Source organism: Phaenicophaeus curvirostris, chromosome 4, assembly GCF_032191515.1.
Source record: "Phaenicophaeus curvirostris isolate KB17595 chromosome 4, BPBGC_Pcur_1.0, whole genome shotgun sequence".
Taxonomy (NCBI): Eukaryota; Metazoa; Chordata; class Aves; order Cuculiformes; family Cuculidae; genus Phaenicophaeus; species Phaenicophaeus curvirostris.
The window spans coordinates 18807553-18824737 of record NC_091395.1 but is presented as its reverse complement, the minus strand read 5'-3'; the positions used below and the strand labels follow the sequence as shown (position 1 = coordinate 18824737).

The 17185-nt window shown below is 42.4% G+C and overlaps 1 protein-coding gene across 1 annotated transcript in view; it reads right to left on the bottom strand.

Annotated features, from left to right (window-relative positions):
- Positions 1-206: 206 nt before the first annotated feature.
- The window catches only part of ARL9 (ARF like GTPase 9), a 94053-nt gene continuing 77074 nt past the window's right edge, over positions 207-17185 (bottom strand). The window contains exon 4 of the transcript XR_011337328.1: positions 207-216. The gene's annotated coding sequence lies outside the window, so the exon portion shown is untranslated. The remainder of the gene's footprint in view (positions 217-17185) is intronic.

The window sequence follows — 17185 nt, the reverse complement described above, 5'->3', positions numbered from 1 at the left end:
CTTTGACAGGTTTCCATGCCAAAGATCATTAAAGGAACAGTATATCCACAGGATTGGAGGGTAAGTTCATTTATAGACTGAATGATGGTTAAAGGATAGGAAGCAAAGTTCATTGATGACATGGTGATTTTAGGTTTGTTGGCCACTGTGATTTTTGAAAACAATTTTGAGAAGTCATTTGTCCTGGATTCAGAATAGTACTTCTACTTCCAGTCCCTCTGGGATATACAGGGAAAATGGGGTTGAGGACACAGCAATGATTTTGCCTCATTTTTGAAACAGACAATATAGAGCTTTTCTAATTTTCCCTGTCCAGCCTTAGGGACATGCAGGTGGATGTAAGCACTTGTATTTACTGCTAATGCAAGTAATTTAAATAAGGTCTGCTTATTTACCAGCTGAGAACCCAGTTCCATCACCTTTTTCAGGGGGAAGAGAAGTCCCAGCACATGCTGTGATATGTCTTGTCCCTGTTGTATATAATAGAAGTCCAATGCCTGTCACTTTCCCAGGACTATCGCAACATTGACATCGTGTCTGAGGGCATTATCCAAATGATTTTTGAAAACTGTCAGGCTTGGCACCATGACTGCTTCCCTGGGGAGCCTGTTCCAGTGCTCCACCACCCTCTGGATGAAGAACCTTTTCCTAATATTCAATTTAAACCTATCATGGGCACACCTTCCTGCCATGCATGTATTTGTGCCCATCTACAAGAAGGGTCGCAGGGAGGATCCAGGGAACGACAGACCTGTCAGTCTGATCTCAGTGCCAGGGAAAGTCATGGAACAGGTGATCTTGAGTGCTATCATGAAGCACATGCAAGAGAACCAGGTGATCAGGCCCAGTCAACACGGGTTCACAAAAGGCAGGTCCTGCCAAACTAACCTGATCGCCTTCTATGACAAAGTGACTTGGCTGCTGGATGAGGGAGAGGGTGCGGATGTGGTCTTCTTGGACTTCAGTAAAGCCTGTGACACGGTTTCTCACAGCATTCTGCTTCGGAAACTGTCAGCCTCTGGCCTGGACAGGTGCACACTCTCCTGGGTGGAAAACTGGTTGGATGGCCGGGCCCAGAGAGTGGTGGGAAATGGAGTTAACTCCAGCTGGAGGCCAGTGACAAGTGGGGTTCCCCAGGGCTCAGTGCTGGGTCCAGCCCTGTTCAATGTCTTTATCAATGACCTGGATGAAGGCATTGAGTGCACCCTTAGCAAGTTTGCGGATGACACCAAGCTGGGTGGAAGTGTTGATCTGCTGGAGGGTAGGGAGGCTCTGCAAAGGGATCTGAACAGGCTGGACCGCTGGGCTGAGACCAATGGCATGAGGTTTAACAAGGCCAAATGCCGGGTCCTGCACTTGGGGCACAACAACCCTGTGCAGTGCTACAGACTAGAAGTCTGGCTGGAAAGCCGCCTGGAGGAAAAGGACCTGGGGGTGTTGTTTGACAGCCAACTGAACATGAGCCAGCAGTGTGCCCAGGTGGCCAAGAAGGCCAATGGCATCTTGGCTTGTATCAGAAACGGTGTGACCAGCAGGTCCAGGGAGGTTATTCTCCCTCTGTACTCGGCACTGGTGAGACCGCTCCTCGAATCCTGTGTTCATTTCTGGGCCTTTCACCACAAGAAGGATGTTGAGGCTCTGGCATGAGTCCAGAGAAGAGCAACAAAGCTGGTGAAGGGGCTGGAGAATAGATCTTATGAGGAGTGGCTGAGAGAGCTGGGGTTGTTTAGCCTGGAGAAGAGGCTGAGGGGAGACCTCATTGCTCTCTACCTTTCAGGTAGTTGAAAGGAGGTTGTGGAGAGGAGGGAGCTGACCTGTTCTCCCAAGTGACAGGGGACAGGACAAGAGGGAATGGCCTCAAGCTCTGCCAGGGGAGGTTTAGACTTGACATTAGGAAAAAATTTTTCACAGAGAAGGTCATTGGGCACTGGAACAGGCTGTCTAGGGAGGTGGTTGAGTCACCTTCCCTGGAGGTGTTTAAAAGACAGGTGGATGAGGTGCTGAGGGGCATGGTTTAGTGATTGATAGGAATCGTTGGACTCGATGATCTGATGGGTCTCTTCCAACCTGGTGATTCTGTGATTCTCTCAGGTTTTTTTAGTATCTTTCACTCCTTCCCACTGGTCTGCTTGGTATGCATCGGTAGAGGAAGGACCAGCTTCTTAGCACTGCAGGGTTTTTTTTGACATGGTTTAATAAGCCAAGATAACATGTGCCAGAACAAGTTGACTCTGTTTTTATGATGGCAAGGGGAAAGAGGCTTAGTGAACTGACAGCAAGACTGGCATGTAGCTGGGGACATGGAGGCTTGCAGTGGTGGACAATTGGGCAATGATTATAGCAACAGGTTGCTCAGCCATGGATTGAGAGTTTCTGCATAGTATATATTAGTTGATTGCTGGTGTATTTGCTGTTGCTATCTGGTTTTGTGCTCCCTGTGTAGCTGGTGTTGTGTCTGTAAGCAGGGGTCTATTGCTCTGTCAAAGGAGATAATCTGTGGTCAGGCCCGTAGGGATTTTGGCACCCATTGGAGTAACCTCATGGCTACAGTATTTTCTCCCACAGAAACATATAAGCACACTCAACACCCTCTGCCAAAGAGTGTCCTTGGCTCCAGGGGAGAAAGTTTCTGGATATTTTGAGCAACCAGGACAGTATCCGGCATACAGTTTGGGTTCTGGGGCCTATTTCCCATCAGAAACTTCAGCATGGAATACTTGTTAATTCTGCAGCTCCTTTAAAAAACAGAGTCCTTGAGCATCAAAGAAATGTTCAAATGTAAAGCAATGCTTAATTGAATTCATGGACAGAGGGCCAAATGATTTATCTGGTTATACTATCCTTTCTATCTCACATTCAGTTAGTAGTCTGTTTAAAAAAAACAAACTGCATCTTTTTTCTTCCCTTTTGTTTTGTCTCTTTTATTTGTGTTAATCTAAAAGTTGCATAAACAAGGTATCTGCAGCCAAAGTTGTGGCAGGAGGCAGTTGTCTGAAAAGGGAGATGCTGGAAGTTACACTTACAACTATGTAGGTCTACAAAATAGCTTGTCTTCCTAATAAACCATTTCACTTCTGCATGTCACATCAGCATTGTAAATATAAAGTGATTCTCTGCAGCTTAACCTGGCATCTGGGGCTGAATTCCAGTAACAACTCGCCATTAAGGAATAAGTAATGAATAAATGTGAGTCATCTCTGTTTAGAAATATAACCTTGCAAGTTCCTGCTATAAATTTTGCAGAATCTTTCCTCTCCTCTGAATTAGAGATCTCCCAAATTGTCATCAAACAATATGGATAGTCTGCAAACAGATAAGTTTTCTAGACAGTGTAGTGAAATTTTTAATAACTGAGAGTCCTTCTGTCTATAAAAAATTCTGGTTGGTTGTTCATTTCAAATAATATGGGAAGCAGGAGCACAAGCTGTCATTGGAGCTCTCTAAATACCAAAATGGACTCCAGCTGTATAAAGACCAGTATACAAAAGTACTTCCATAACAATCACAAGAAAAATATGTTGCTCTTATCAAGGTACTTGTCAATTGCACAAGTAGGAACAGTGCTGGTGCAATTACCACTCTTGGAATGTTTTTCCTTTGATATCCCATTGACACTGTTGCTAGTATCATTTATGCTAGTTTAATTGTATGAGTCATTTCTTTATAGGAAGGAAAACAAGACTACTACCATTATTCCACAATGTAACAGAATAATAGAACAGTTTGGGTTGGAAGAGACCTCAAAGTCATCTAGTTCTAATACCTCTGCCACGGGCAGGGATGCATTCCACTAGATCCAGGTGCCCAAGGCCCTGTCCAACCTGACCTTGAACACCTCCATGGACGGGGCATCCACAACTTCCCTGTGCAACCTGTGCCAATGCCTCACCACTCCCATCATGAAGAAATTGCTACTTATGTCTAGTCTAAAACCGCCTCTCTCCTGTTTATAAACATTGTCCCTAGTCCTATAACTACATGCTTTTGTATACAGTCCCTCCCCAGCTTTCTTGTAGGCCCCCTTCAGGTACTGGAAGGTCTCCTTGGAGCTTTCTCTTCTCTAGGCTGAAAAACCCCAACTCTTTCAGCCTATCCTTGCATGGGAGGTGGTCCAGCCCCCTGATCATCTTTGTAGCCCTCCTCCGGACCCGTTCCAACAGCTCCATATCCATCTTATGCTGAGGATTCCAGAACTGGACACAATACTCCAGATGAGATCTCACGAGAGAGGAATAGAGGGCCAGAATCACCTCCCTCTACCTGCTGGCCAACTTCTTGAGCTTGTCCAGGTTCTTCTGGATGACATCCCATCCTTCTGGTGTCACAACTGTACCTCTCAGCATGGCGTCATCTGCAAAATTGCTGAGGGTGCACTCAATCTCACTGTCTATATCACTGATGAAGATATTCAAAAACACAGGTCCCAGTACAGACCTCTCAGGGAAGCCACTCATCACAGATCTTTATCTGGACATCGAACCGTTGACCACTAATCTCTGAATACTGGTTTCCAACCAGTTTCTTATTCACCAAAGAGTCCACCCACCAAATCCATACCTCTCCAATTTAGGGGGAAGGATATTGTCGGGGACCATGTCAAAGGCTTTACAGAAGTCCAGATCTGTTAGTTTTCCCATGTCCACTGCTGTGGTTACCCCATCACAGAACTCCACTAGGTTGGTCATACAGGATTTTCCCCAGTGAAACCATGCTGGCTGCTATTAATCACCTCCATGTACTCCACATGCTTTAGCATAGCTTCTAGGAGGATATGTTCAATGATCTTCCAAGGCACAGAGGTGAGGCTGACAGATCAGTAATCCCCAGGGTCATCTTTTCTACTCTTATTAAAAATGAGCACAATGTTATCCTTCTTCCAGTCACCAGGGACTTCTCTTGATTGCCATGATTTTTCAAATATTATGGAGAGTGGCTTGGCAACTACATCACCCAACTCCCTCAACTACATCAGCCAATTCCCTCAAAGTCCATGCACAAAAAAGCATAAAATGTTTTGTGCATTATCAAGTGTGACTTAAATCATAATGTGATTTAAAATGTATGGCCTTTAATTTGATTTCCAACCCTAGCTTCAAAACAGATCTTTTTGCTCCAAAATATGACATTTAAGTAATCTTTACAAGTACATGAGCATAAAATTCTTGCCTCTCTATCTTAGAAAGGATGTTTTCCTAAGATGACAATATGCACAACTTCATGAGTTGCCACAGTTCTTCCTTATCTTTCCATTAACTTCCTTCAAATTTCTTTTTTTTTAAAAAGTAATATCAGTCTAAAGACACTGGTATGATCCCAAACTATTATGTTTATATTCTGTATTTTGTTCCCTTGGAAAGATAAACTGTTATCTAATACATTTGGCCTCACGAAGAATATGACACGCCTGTATACCAGTTCATCAACAAGGGTTATTTGTAAATATGTGACTTTCTTAATCTGCTGGGAATGCAATAGAGCAGCACAGACTCTCTAGTAGGTTTCTGCAGTTTCTTGAGAGACATTTTTAATGAAGAAATTGGAGAAAGGGCAACTACAAAGATTGATCTCTCAGGCCTGATCATTAACTGTGAAGGTAGGAAGCTATTTGAGGAAGTGTGACAATAAAAAATACTTTTCAGCCATTGAGGTACCAATTCAGTGACAGAAATGATAAGCCTTAAACCAAACGTTTTTGGCTGTTGGACTGCAGAAAGAATTAAGTCATGTGGACATGCTTCTTCCTGCACCAATTTCCCTAGCTTGCAAGCAGCACAACTGCTCCTGTGCAGGGAACAAGATTGTGCTGACTGCTGAGCTGAGATATATGGCATGAAGTTTAACAAGGCCAAATGCTGAGTCCTTCACTTGGGGCACAACAACCCTGTGCAGTGCTACAGACTAGGAGAAGTCTGGCTAGAAATCTGCCCAGAGAAGAAGGACCTGGGGTTGCTGGTTGACAGCGACTGAACATGAGCCAGTGATGTGCCCGTGTGGCCAAGAAGGCCAATGGCGTCTTGGCTTGTATCAGAAATGATGTGATCAGCAGGTCCAGGGAGGTTATTCTCCCTCTGTACTCGGCACTGGTGAGACCACACCTTGAACGCTCTGCTCATTTCTTGGCCCCTCACCACAAGAAGGCTGTTGAGGCTCTGGAGCGAGTCCAGAGAAGAGCAACGAAGCTGGTGAAGGGGCTGGAGAACAGGCCTTGTGAGGAGTGGCTGAGGGAACTAGGGTTGTTTAGCCTAGAGAAGAGGAGGCTGAGGGGAGACCTCATTGCTCTTTACCACTACCTGAAAGGAGGTTGTGGAGAGAAGGGAGCTGGCCTTTTCTCCCAAGTGACAGGGGCAGGACAAGAGGGAATGGCCTCAAGCTCCACCAGGGAAGGTTCAGGCTGGACATTAGGAAAAAATTTTTCATGGAAAGGGTCATTGGGCACTGGAACAGGCTGCCCAGGGAGGTGGTTGAGTCACCTTCCCTGGAGGTATTTAAAGGATGGGTGGATGAGGTGCTGAGGGGCATGGTTTAGAGATTGATAGGAATGGTTTGACTCGATGATCCGGTGGGTCTTTTCCAACCTGGTGATTCCGTGATGCAGTCACACTGGTATTGGGGTGAGACAATCACTAAAGTTCCTGAAAGACCCGAGACCTATTTCCAGAATGTCCAGAACCTTCCAGAGTAGCATTGTGCAAGTGCACCAAAACTCCTCCCCTGGAACTCTAGCATGTAAATACATGCAAGTGGACCATCATCTATAAATAACTCTTCTAAGATATCACACATGCACACCCACCATTTGATCGTGGAAGACCTGAGAAAATGCTGGACAGTGCTGGAACTTGAGGTGGTGATATATTACTCTTTTCTCTCTTTTTCCTTTTCTCCCTTCTTTTCTTTCTATGTTCCTCACAAGAAATTTAACAAGCCAACACCTCTTAATGCAAAGAACTCATCTGTGTAAATAAATTCCTCTTAAACTGATAATTTACTATTATTTCATCTTAATATAGCCTGAGGGAATCTACAAAATATAAGGTCCCTGAACAGTCCAGTTTGGTTGGAACACAGCCTTCTAAGGAAAGACAGGAAAGGACAACGAAATAAAGACATTACCTGCCTTCTAGTATTAATTTGAACTACAGTCTTTCCTGAGGCTATGTCTTGATCTGCTTTTTCGGTACCATTTTCCAGAAGGTTTTCCAGAACCTATCCCGTTGACCTGCTCTCACAGAAGATGATTTCTGTTTCTCCCTCGCTTCCAGAAGATTTAACAGTGATGCAGAAGGCAGCAGTGAAGACCAGGGAAAGTGCAGCTTCCTCCCTAATACTAACCCCACATCTTTGGCAAAGTATACACCATCTAACATGTATATTATTTTTCTGTAAACAAACATTCAGCTGTTCTTTCAAGAGAACCATGAGTAGAATTTGAAGCCATTTTGCCATGAAGAAGCCTGTGACAGTGTTTACTGTATGCCATCATAAATCTATAGAAGCCTTACTGATTTTTCCACTCAAATCCAGCCACTGTTTAAGGAGTTGTACAGTTGGCTGCTGCTTTTCTGGTTTTTGCCTAAATACAAAAGGGAAGTAGAAAGGATGGGAGATAAGTTGTGTATTCTCTATCTCCTGATAGCTTGATGTTTGAGTTGGGAAGCTGGTGCACGGTATTGTCAATCATTTAGAATAGGAAACCAGGAAACCAAATGAACTATTGTTTATATGTGTAGATTTTATAGCACTGTAACTTGACCTGAGGTATATTGGAAAATTCTTAGATGAGTAATTAATACATGGAAAGTTTAAGAAGAAGATGAGTGATATCTTTTTTTATCCTTCTGCTCCAGGTTTTACTCGAAGCCTTGTGGAAGGCAGAGCTGTACAAGCAAGTGGTGGCGGAGCTGGAAGAGCTGCCTCTGCTGCAGTCCTGTGCTGTCTACTTACAGTACATCCTGGATATTGTGAGCAACATCCACAAGCAGGAGGAGGAGATCGGAAAGATCCTGGTGGACACACAAATGCTGCAGAAGGAGACCAGCTCCATGGTGGAGAAGCTGGAAAGGATGTCACCAATTGGTTGCTCTTCAAGGATACCAAATGGGATGAGGTGGTGAGGAAAACCTACAAGTACCTAGTGGCTCTGTGTGAGTTGTTCTCCATGGTAAAGTGACTGCTAATCTTCAGACACCTACAGTGGAGGGAAAGGAAGAAAAATATAGAGGAGGGGGAATTTAGAAAATGATAAAGTGTTATGATAACAGGAGAGAGAGATCTCTTTCAGCTGAATGCAGCCAACTAAAACATGGTTAAAATTTTCCAGTAGGAGGAACCGATATGGATAATTTGACAGAATGAACACATTCTTCATGATACCTTGGAGAAATAAGAGAGGAATTGATGAGTGGCTGCATTGCAAATTATCTACTACCTTTCTCTGTAGGTGTGGAAAGGATTGACCAGTCTCTGGAAGAAGAAACATAATTGCAAGCAGAAATAAAATGGTTGATGAGTGCCTTGACTCTCTCCATCTGTGTGGTATTTCTTGGCTTGTGTGCTGTGGAGGAGTTACAGGCAGGAAAGAGGAGAAGGTAGGGTGGAAATCCAAATACTTCATGACAACGTAGAGCAAAAATACCAAATTGGTAAACCAACTTTGAAATAGGCAAAAAAGGGGAAAGAGGGGAAAAGTAACTTTATTTAGTACTTGTGAAGGAGCAATAAATAATATGTGAACAAGAGCCCTTGATGGAAAATGCATGACTGTAGAACACGTAGAAATGTTTGCTATGTACAGATTATAGCATGGCCTGATGCAGTGGATTTGGCCCTGAAGCAGAAGCTTACATGTGATCAGGCTGGATGCCTCAGCAAGGGTGCAGCAGACTATGGAAAAAGGAGTCAGGAGCAACTGCAGGGAACAGCTTTGACCATTTCATCCATGCGTGTACAGTTGCATGTAATGGTTATGAGCTGAAGAAACAAATTTCCTCTAAGTCACGCAAGCACCTCTAGATAGTCTTACCGCTAGAAACTTAAGTTTAGTCTCTTATTTCACTGTCTTGGGGATTTTTGTGAGTAGTCTTATAGATTTCTAAAAAACGAGGTTTTTTTGCATGTGATTTTCATATCTGGTAGGTGCCTAAAGTAACATGAGTTCTCCTACTGACAACTTGCCAGTGCAGAACAGTCCTTTAGTTTGTCATTCCATCATTTTTTTTCATTTTCTCCAATCCGTTATCTACAGACCTCTTCACTGTAGCAGTGAGCCATATTTCATACAAGACAGTTCCACACAGCAAAATTGGCTGAAGTCCAATCCAGAGTAAGGCAAAACAGTCAGCATCACTCAATCCATCAAGGTCAGATCCCTTGAAATGAACCACTACATTCCAGACAGCCCTGAACCAGAAACAACTGTAAAATTTAGGATTTGTCCTGTAATCCTGTCAAAGTAAACCTCATGCCCTGATCCCGAGAAATAGTCTCTGCTTGAATACTGCAGGACTAGACCCTGAAACAGGTTGTCATCAGAGTGTTTTAAGAGAATGTCACAAAGTTAATTTTTAATAAGAGAAGAGTATTGAAATACATGATATTTCGAGGTGTTGTGTAGGAGTTACATATTCTTCTGAAAAGCCTGACTGAGATTTTGGGATTAAGAGCAAGGTTTCTGAGTTTTCCATCCCATTTTATTCAAAGAGTTGCACAGCTTTAAGGATGATGGACAGCTGGATAGTGAACACAAGGATAATTGGACAGTTTGACAAGTAGTGGGTACATGTGAGACATCAGATTTCATAAACAAAATGCAAGATCTGAATAGCTTCTAATGAGAATAATTAAGGGCTGGGCTCTTTTTCACCTCAGAGGGTTTCTGGAGTTTGAGCCCTTCTCAGCAGTTACACAGACATCATGTGATCCCTCCTACCCCCTTTTCAAGCCATCATGTATTTAGTGCATCACATTCTACCTAGCTTTTATTTCTTTAATTTACTCAGTGATGCCAGCAACCATGTCATTAGAACCCTTTATTTGACAACATTTCTTGACAAAATTTGTCACCTTATCTCAAAGTACTACTGAGCAGATGTCTGAGTCTAAGGCAGTTATCAAGTAATCCTTAATATTAGTGAAAAGTTAAGAAGTATTTTAAAGGAACAGTTCAGCTGGCCTATTTTGGATATCTTTCTAGGAAGTGAGCAACTGAGAAATATGTCTCTCTATTGGCAAATAAGGTAGATAATGTATTACTAGATGTATGTACTGTACAGGTCTGTATCAGGTCAGATAAATTCTGCTTTTGCAGGAAAACTCTCATAAAACTCTTCAGTTTGCTCTCTAGCCTTCAGCAAACCCATGGCTTCCCAAGATTTTCCTATAGATATCTTTAACTGTTAATTAATGTGTATGGGTTTTTTTCAATGCATTCTAAACATTAGTGCTAAATTTATTTTAAAAATGATAATCTAATGTTTTAGTGTTCAAGTTTCTTTTCACACATTATAACCTTGACTGTCATTTAGACTTCTACTTCTTGTTGAAGTCAACACATAACCATATCCACTTGCATGCTCTGCAATACCTGACCTGATCCCAACTGACCTCAAATAGGCATGTTTTCCTTTAACTCTGATGAGAACCAGATTCAGAAGAACTGAACGTAATGATTTTCCCTCACAGAACAGTAACTACTTTAAGGATAGAATCATGAAACCAAATGTTTTGCCGATGCTTTTTAGCCATCAGATAACAATGGGCATGTAGGTATAACAGACAAGAAAACAGAATCACAGGTGGACTGTTGTATTTGAAAGGTCTAATCAAAAATCACTAGTAGAGACAAGTATTTAAGTCAAGACTAAAAAACATTCAGAAATTACATTCCACTTGAATCTCAAGACTTCTTCCTGTCTTGTTTCTTCATTCATAATCACTCTTTTGCAATCACATCCATTGCCCTACTTGCAAAAAGCCAAGGATGATTCAGAGTAAGAACTCTTAACTCCAATTTATCCAGTTTTACTGAATCTTATATTCAGTATTTAACTTGCATCTTCAACTATTTTTGTCATTTAACAATGGCCAAATGCTTAGTAACACATAGAATAGAGTAGGTTTCTCCCTTTACATCCTTCATCTTCCCACAGCCTGTGGCTTAGGAAACTCATAGAGCACTGTTTAAAGCATGTGGGTTTTGTTAGCTTTCAGTAACACTTTTTTCCCATCAATTTATCTTTAGGTTTTTGTATCAAGTCCCAACATCTTCCTGTAACAGGGAGTTTCCTGTTTCAACTATATGCTGTATGAAACAGCACTCCCTGAAAAATTCATTTGTTTCCTCATAGCTCTTGTATTGCAAGACGCAAAGAATAATTGTTCCCAATTCACATAAAACAGTCTTTATCATGATATGACAGGAAAAAAATAAGTGGAGGGAATACGGCTTTCTCATAAATAAAGAATGGTGTAGCTCTGGAAATTTTACAGATCTGAAATGATTTTAAGGAAGTAACTATAAAGCAGCCTATGGAAATAAATATTTGCAAAACAGAAGCATAAAAAGCTCTAACCTAGCTAGGAGACATCTAGCTGGGTTTCCTATGGCAAAACCCAGCATGAAATGCCAGTTGGTGCTGTCAGAATAGACAATGGGTACTACTTGCACATTCATTGCGCATTTAATTAACAACAGAATTGGACACATGTTCTGACACTGATCATTGGAGTAGGGAAGCAAGCATTAGTCCCTGGGATAAGCTCCCCTCACTTTCACCCCTTGCTGGTCCTTAAAATTAATTGTAATTCAATGAAGTGTCATCACAGGACATGCAATAACAGGAACTTTACAAAGGCATATGCAAACTCTAAAACCCAAATAATAATAAAATAGTAATAAAAAAAGACTAGTTGGCTTCAGTGCAATGCACATTTGACTCACTGGGATGTTAATTCTTTGGAAGTCTTCAAAATGAAATCAGAAAAAAAATGTAGCTCAGGGGAGAAATTTTGTACTTCCAGAGGGGCTGGAAGTCAGTTTCTTGGCTCAGGATTCCAATTCTGCTTTTATAATATAGATATTTGTAATGCAAATCACCCACAAAGGAAAGTGGATGATCCACTTTCCTCAGGCAACAAATCCTGTCATAATCTTGCAAACACCATAAAACTCAGTTTACTCAAGCATTTGATGCTTTTTTTCCCCATGTGTGAAGCTGACAAGGCAGGGTTTACAAAGTGTTCCTTGTAGGATGAGACAAAAAGAAAAGAAAAATTGTAAAAGAATTTAGTGCTTTAATTAGACTTTTATTCAGCACTTTAGTAGTTTGGTCATCACCTCTCTCCTGTCTTGTTCTAAGGTCTTGCTTTTAATCCCTTTCCAATCTCCTTTTTAGCAGTAACTGGAGTCCCTGAGTGAATGGTATTCTTACATGTGTATTAGTGACTCTTCTCCATACTATGGAGCCTGTAGGAAAAATTTGCTAGGAATTTGGTGACTTCCTTTAGTTCTGAGGAGCCACTCGAAAGAGGTGAGCTTACTTGTCTCCATTGATCCTCCCCACTGTAACCCTGTTATTCCCATGGGCAACCCATCACCTCTCTCTGTTTATCATCTTGCAGTAACCTGCAAGCAGATGTTGACAAGGGGATTTTTAGAATAATTGAATGGTTTGTGTCAGAAAGGATGCTAAAGATCATCAGGTTCCACACCCCTGCCATGGGCATTGATACCATCCACTACATCAGATTTCTCATAGCCTCATCCAGCCTGGTCTGGAACAGCTCCAGAGGTGGGGCATCCACAACTTTGGGCAACCTGTTCCAGTGCCTCACCACTCTCACAGTAATAAATATCTTCCTAATAGCTAATCTAAATCTACCCTCTTTTGGCATAAAACTGTTGACTTTCACCTTATTACTACACTCCCTGATGAAGACCTCCTCCCCAGCTTCCCTCTGAGCCCTTTTAAGTACTGTAAGTCTACTATAACGTCTCCCTGGACCATTCCCTTCTTCATGATGAACAAATCCAACTCCTACAACCTCTATTTAGGTGGGACTCCAGCCGCCGATCATCTTTGTGGGCCTCCTCTGGACTAGCTCTAACACATCCATGTCCTTCCTGTGCTGAAGACTCACAAAATGAATGCAGCACTCCAGGTGAAGTCTCGTGAGAGCAGAGTAGAGGGGGAGAATTACCTCCCTCGACCTGCTGGTCAAGCTTCTTTTAATGCATGCCAGGATACAGTTGACTTTCTAGGCTGCAAGTGCACATAGCTGGCTCATCTTAAGCTTCCCATCTACCAGCATTCCCAAGTCATCCTCTTCAGGGCTACTCTCAATCCATTCTCCACCCAGCCTGTAATTGTGTTTGGTATTACCCCAGCCCAGGCACAGGATCTTACAATTGGCCTGCTGAACTTCATGAGGTCCCCATAGACCTGTTTCTCAAGCCTGTCCAGGTCCCTCTGGATGGCATCCCTTCCCTCCAGCTTGTTGAATTTGCCACACAGTTTGATGTCATCAGGAAACTTGTTGAGGGTAAATTCAATCCCACTGTTCATGTCTCTGAAAAGGATGTTAAGTAACAACAGACCCAATACCAGTCCCTGAGGAAAGTCACTTGTCACTGGTCTCCACTAGGACACTGAGACTTTGACCACAACTCTGAGTGCAATCATCCAGCCAATTCCTTATCTACCAAGTGGTCCATCCATCAAATCCATGCTTCAAATTCAGAGACAAGGATGTCATGCAGGACAGTGTTGAATGCTTTGCATAAGTCCAGGAAGATGATGTCAGTTACTCTTCCCTTATCCTCCAGGGCTATAGCCCCATTGTATAAGGCCATCAATTTACCCTTAGTGAAGCCATGTTGACTATCATGAATAACCTCCTTATTTATCATGTCCCTCAGCAGGGTTTTCAGGAATATTTGCTCCATGATCTTGCCCTACACAGGCAAGGTGAGACTGACCAGCCTGTAGTTCCCCAGGCCTTCCTTCTTTTCTTTTTTAAAAATGGAAGTTATGTTTCCCCTTTTCCTGTCAGTGGGAACTTCACCAGATTGCCACAACTTCTCAGATATGATGGACAGTAGCAACTTCATCTGTCCGTTGCCTCAGGACCCATGAGTACATCTCATCAGATCCAATAGACCCGTGCACGTTCAGGTACCTTAGATGGTCTCACACCTGATACGCTCTTACAGTGGGCAGTTCTTCCATCTCCCAGTCCCTGTCTTTGCCTTCTGAGACTTGGGCGGTGTGGCTTGGGCCCTTGCTGGTGAAGACTGAGGCAAAAATTCATTGAGTACCTCAGCCTTCTCTATGTTCTGGGCAACCAGGTCTCGTGTTTCCTTCCAGAGAGGGCCCACATGCTCCCTACTCTTCCTTTCATCACTGACATAGGCGTATAAGCTTTTCTTGTTTTCCTTGACATCCCTGGCCAGATTTAATTCCATCTGGGCCTTAGCTTCCCTAACCTGGTCCCTGGCTGCTCAAACAATTTCTCTGTATTCTTCCCACACTACCTGTCCTTGCTTCCATCCCTGTGTAGGCTTCCTTTTTGTATTTAAATTTGCCAGGGAGTTTCTTGTTCATCCATGCACGCTTCCTGGGGCTTTTGCCTGACTTCTTTGTCAGGCTGCATTGCTTCTGAGCTTGGAAGAGGTGATCCTTTAATATTCGGCAGCTTTCTTGGTCCTCCCTGCCCTCCTATGGTACCCTATCAAGCAGATCCCTGAAGAGGCCTAAGTCTCCTGAAGGAGTGAGTTTTGCTGCATACCCTAAAGTGTGATAAGGATTGCTGCCCTAAGGATCTTGAACTCCACCATTTTATGGTCACTGCAGCGCGAGCATCACATTCCCTACCAGCCCTTCCTTGTTGGCGAGAACTAAGCCCAGCATAGCACCTCTCTTGGAATAGGAGGTTATCACCAATGCACTGCAGGAACCTCCTGGGTTGCTCACGTGCTACTGTGTTGCCCCTCCAACAGATATCAGAGTGGTTGACGTCCCTCATGAGGGCCAGGGCTTGTGAATGTGAGGCTGAGCCTACCTGTCTATAGAGGGCCTTATCCATTTACTCTTCCTGGTCTGATGTTCTGTAGTAGACTCCTGCTCTAATGTCACCCCTCCCTACCCTCCCTTTAATCCTGACTCATAAACTCTCATTGGGCTCGTCATCCATCCCCAAATGGAGCTCCATGCATTCCAGGTGGTCATTGACACAGAGGGCAACGCCCTCTCTGTGTCTCCCCTGCCTGTCCCTGCTGAAGAGTCTGTACCCCTCCATCCTGACATTCCATACATAGGATCCATCCCACCATGTCTCCATAATGCCAAAGAGATCATAGCCCTACAGGTGTGCGCACGTCTCTTAACACTTCTGGTTTATTCCTCATGCTATGCATGTTTTTTTACACTCTTTGAAAAGTTTGGGGATTTAAAATAAAATCACTTTCCAAATCAGGATAAAATGCTGAAACATTGTCAACTTCTGTGACTTGATCTGTTAAAGGGTGAAAACCAAAACAGTTGAAAGAACAAAAGTACCCCAGCAATTACAGCATCTTTTTGTCATCTTACTATGCATTTATTTGAATTTCTAAACAAGATGCTTACAACAGAAAATTATGACATTTCTTAGGAAAAGTTCAAATGTTATATTTCTTTATAGTTCTAAAGATATTTTTTCTACATTCGTAGAACACTTCGTAGAAAAAAATTCATGGAAAATATAAAAGAATTAATAGCATCCAATAGAAATATGAGGGGTTGGGATTTTTTTTGGCAAAATCCTTACTAACTTTTTTTGCAAGTACTTCAGAAAAATAGCAATCTCTTATCACTGTTGGGAGATAAAACCTCTACACTATTATTCAGGTAAAAAAATTATACATCAAGGTTCTTTCAAAACAGCCCCTACATCTCCTACTCAAAATATTACATTCTATATATCTCTCTAATCAAAAATAAACTTATGGGCATTCAGAGTTCTAATGTAAGAGCAAGATTTTGCCCATTTTACAGAGTATTGATTATTTTACCAGGTCTATAAAGCAGAAATAACTTCCCTAGAAAATAATAGCATGCTAACAAAAGGTTTCGTTTATAGCAAGGATGTACAAGTAACAGAAGGAACACATAACATCTTCCCGGGCATGTCCTAAGAACAGAGGACATCCCTACAGGCAACAGAAGGATGATTAACTGTTCTTGAAGAAAACCCAACATGTACCTAGGAAAAAAATCTGAGATTTATCACAAGCTATGACTGGAAAACAGTAAAATCTTGGAACAAAGAGGAACACTATAGTCAGTATAGTTGTTATAAGGCATGCATCTTCTTTTTTACTGCATATTTAACTAGGCCTTTAAAGGCTAGCACAGAAAGGAAAACAAATAAAGTTATATTATCTCAAGATCCTGGTACAAAATTGATAATTCCTTCTATGACATTGAAGTAGTATTTTAAAAAAGTGTTGTTTTATTAAGTTGTTTTGTTCTGAGGATTTCTAGAAGCAAGCATAATCAGAAAAAAAAAAAAAGAATTGGTTTACAGGAGCATCCTGATGTGATGGGACTGTTCTTATTTCATTGCTTTCCTGTATAAGTTATACAATGCAAAAACTTCCAAATGTCTCCCACTCCAGTCACATTCAATCTAGGAAAAGAATTATCAAGATATTTGTCACAGTCCACTCATAAGCAGACACGTGATGGTTCGTTTTATTTATGATTTCAGAGTGCAAAGGAAAAAGAAATAATTCACCAACTCAAGGGAGTTAAATTTCAATCCAAACTGGAACTTGATTAATTGTGCCTGTAAACCGTCTTGTGATAGGAAGAGAGAAAAAAACAAAGAAAGAGATGGGAAGGAAGGGAAAGGAAAAGGGGGGTTATAGCTACCACCACGGGTTCACAAACGTCTGGCATCTCTGGGGTCCCGGTCCAGAAGGCATTCCACTGCCTCTGTCTTCAATAGAGGTGATCTCACAGTGAGGAAGATCTGCCAATCTCTCTACCTAGCAGGACACACATACCATGAGAGGAGTGTCTGTAGGTCTCCTCCCCTTACGCATGCGCTCCTCCAGGCGGCGGTGGTTGACCTGGGGTCTCCTGATGAAGGCCAGTAGTTATCATCACCTTGAACTTCGGTTGAACTGTTTGTCACACATGCTCTG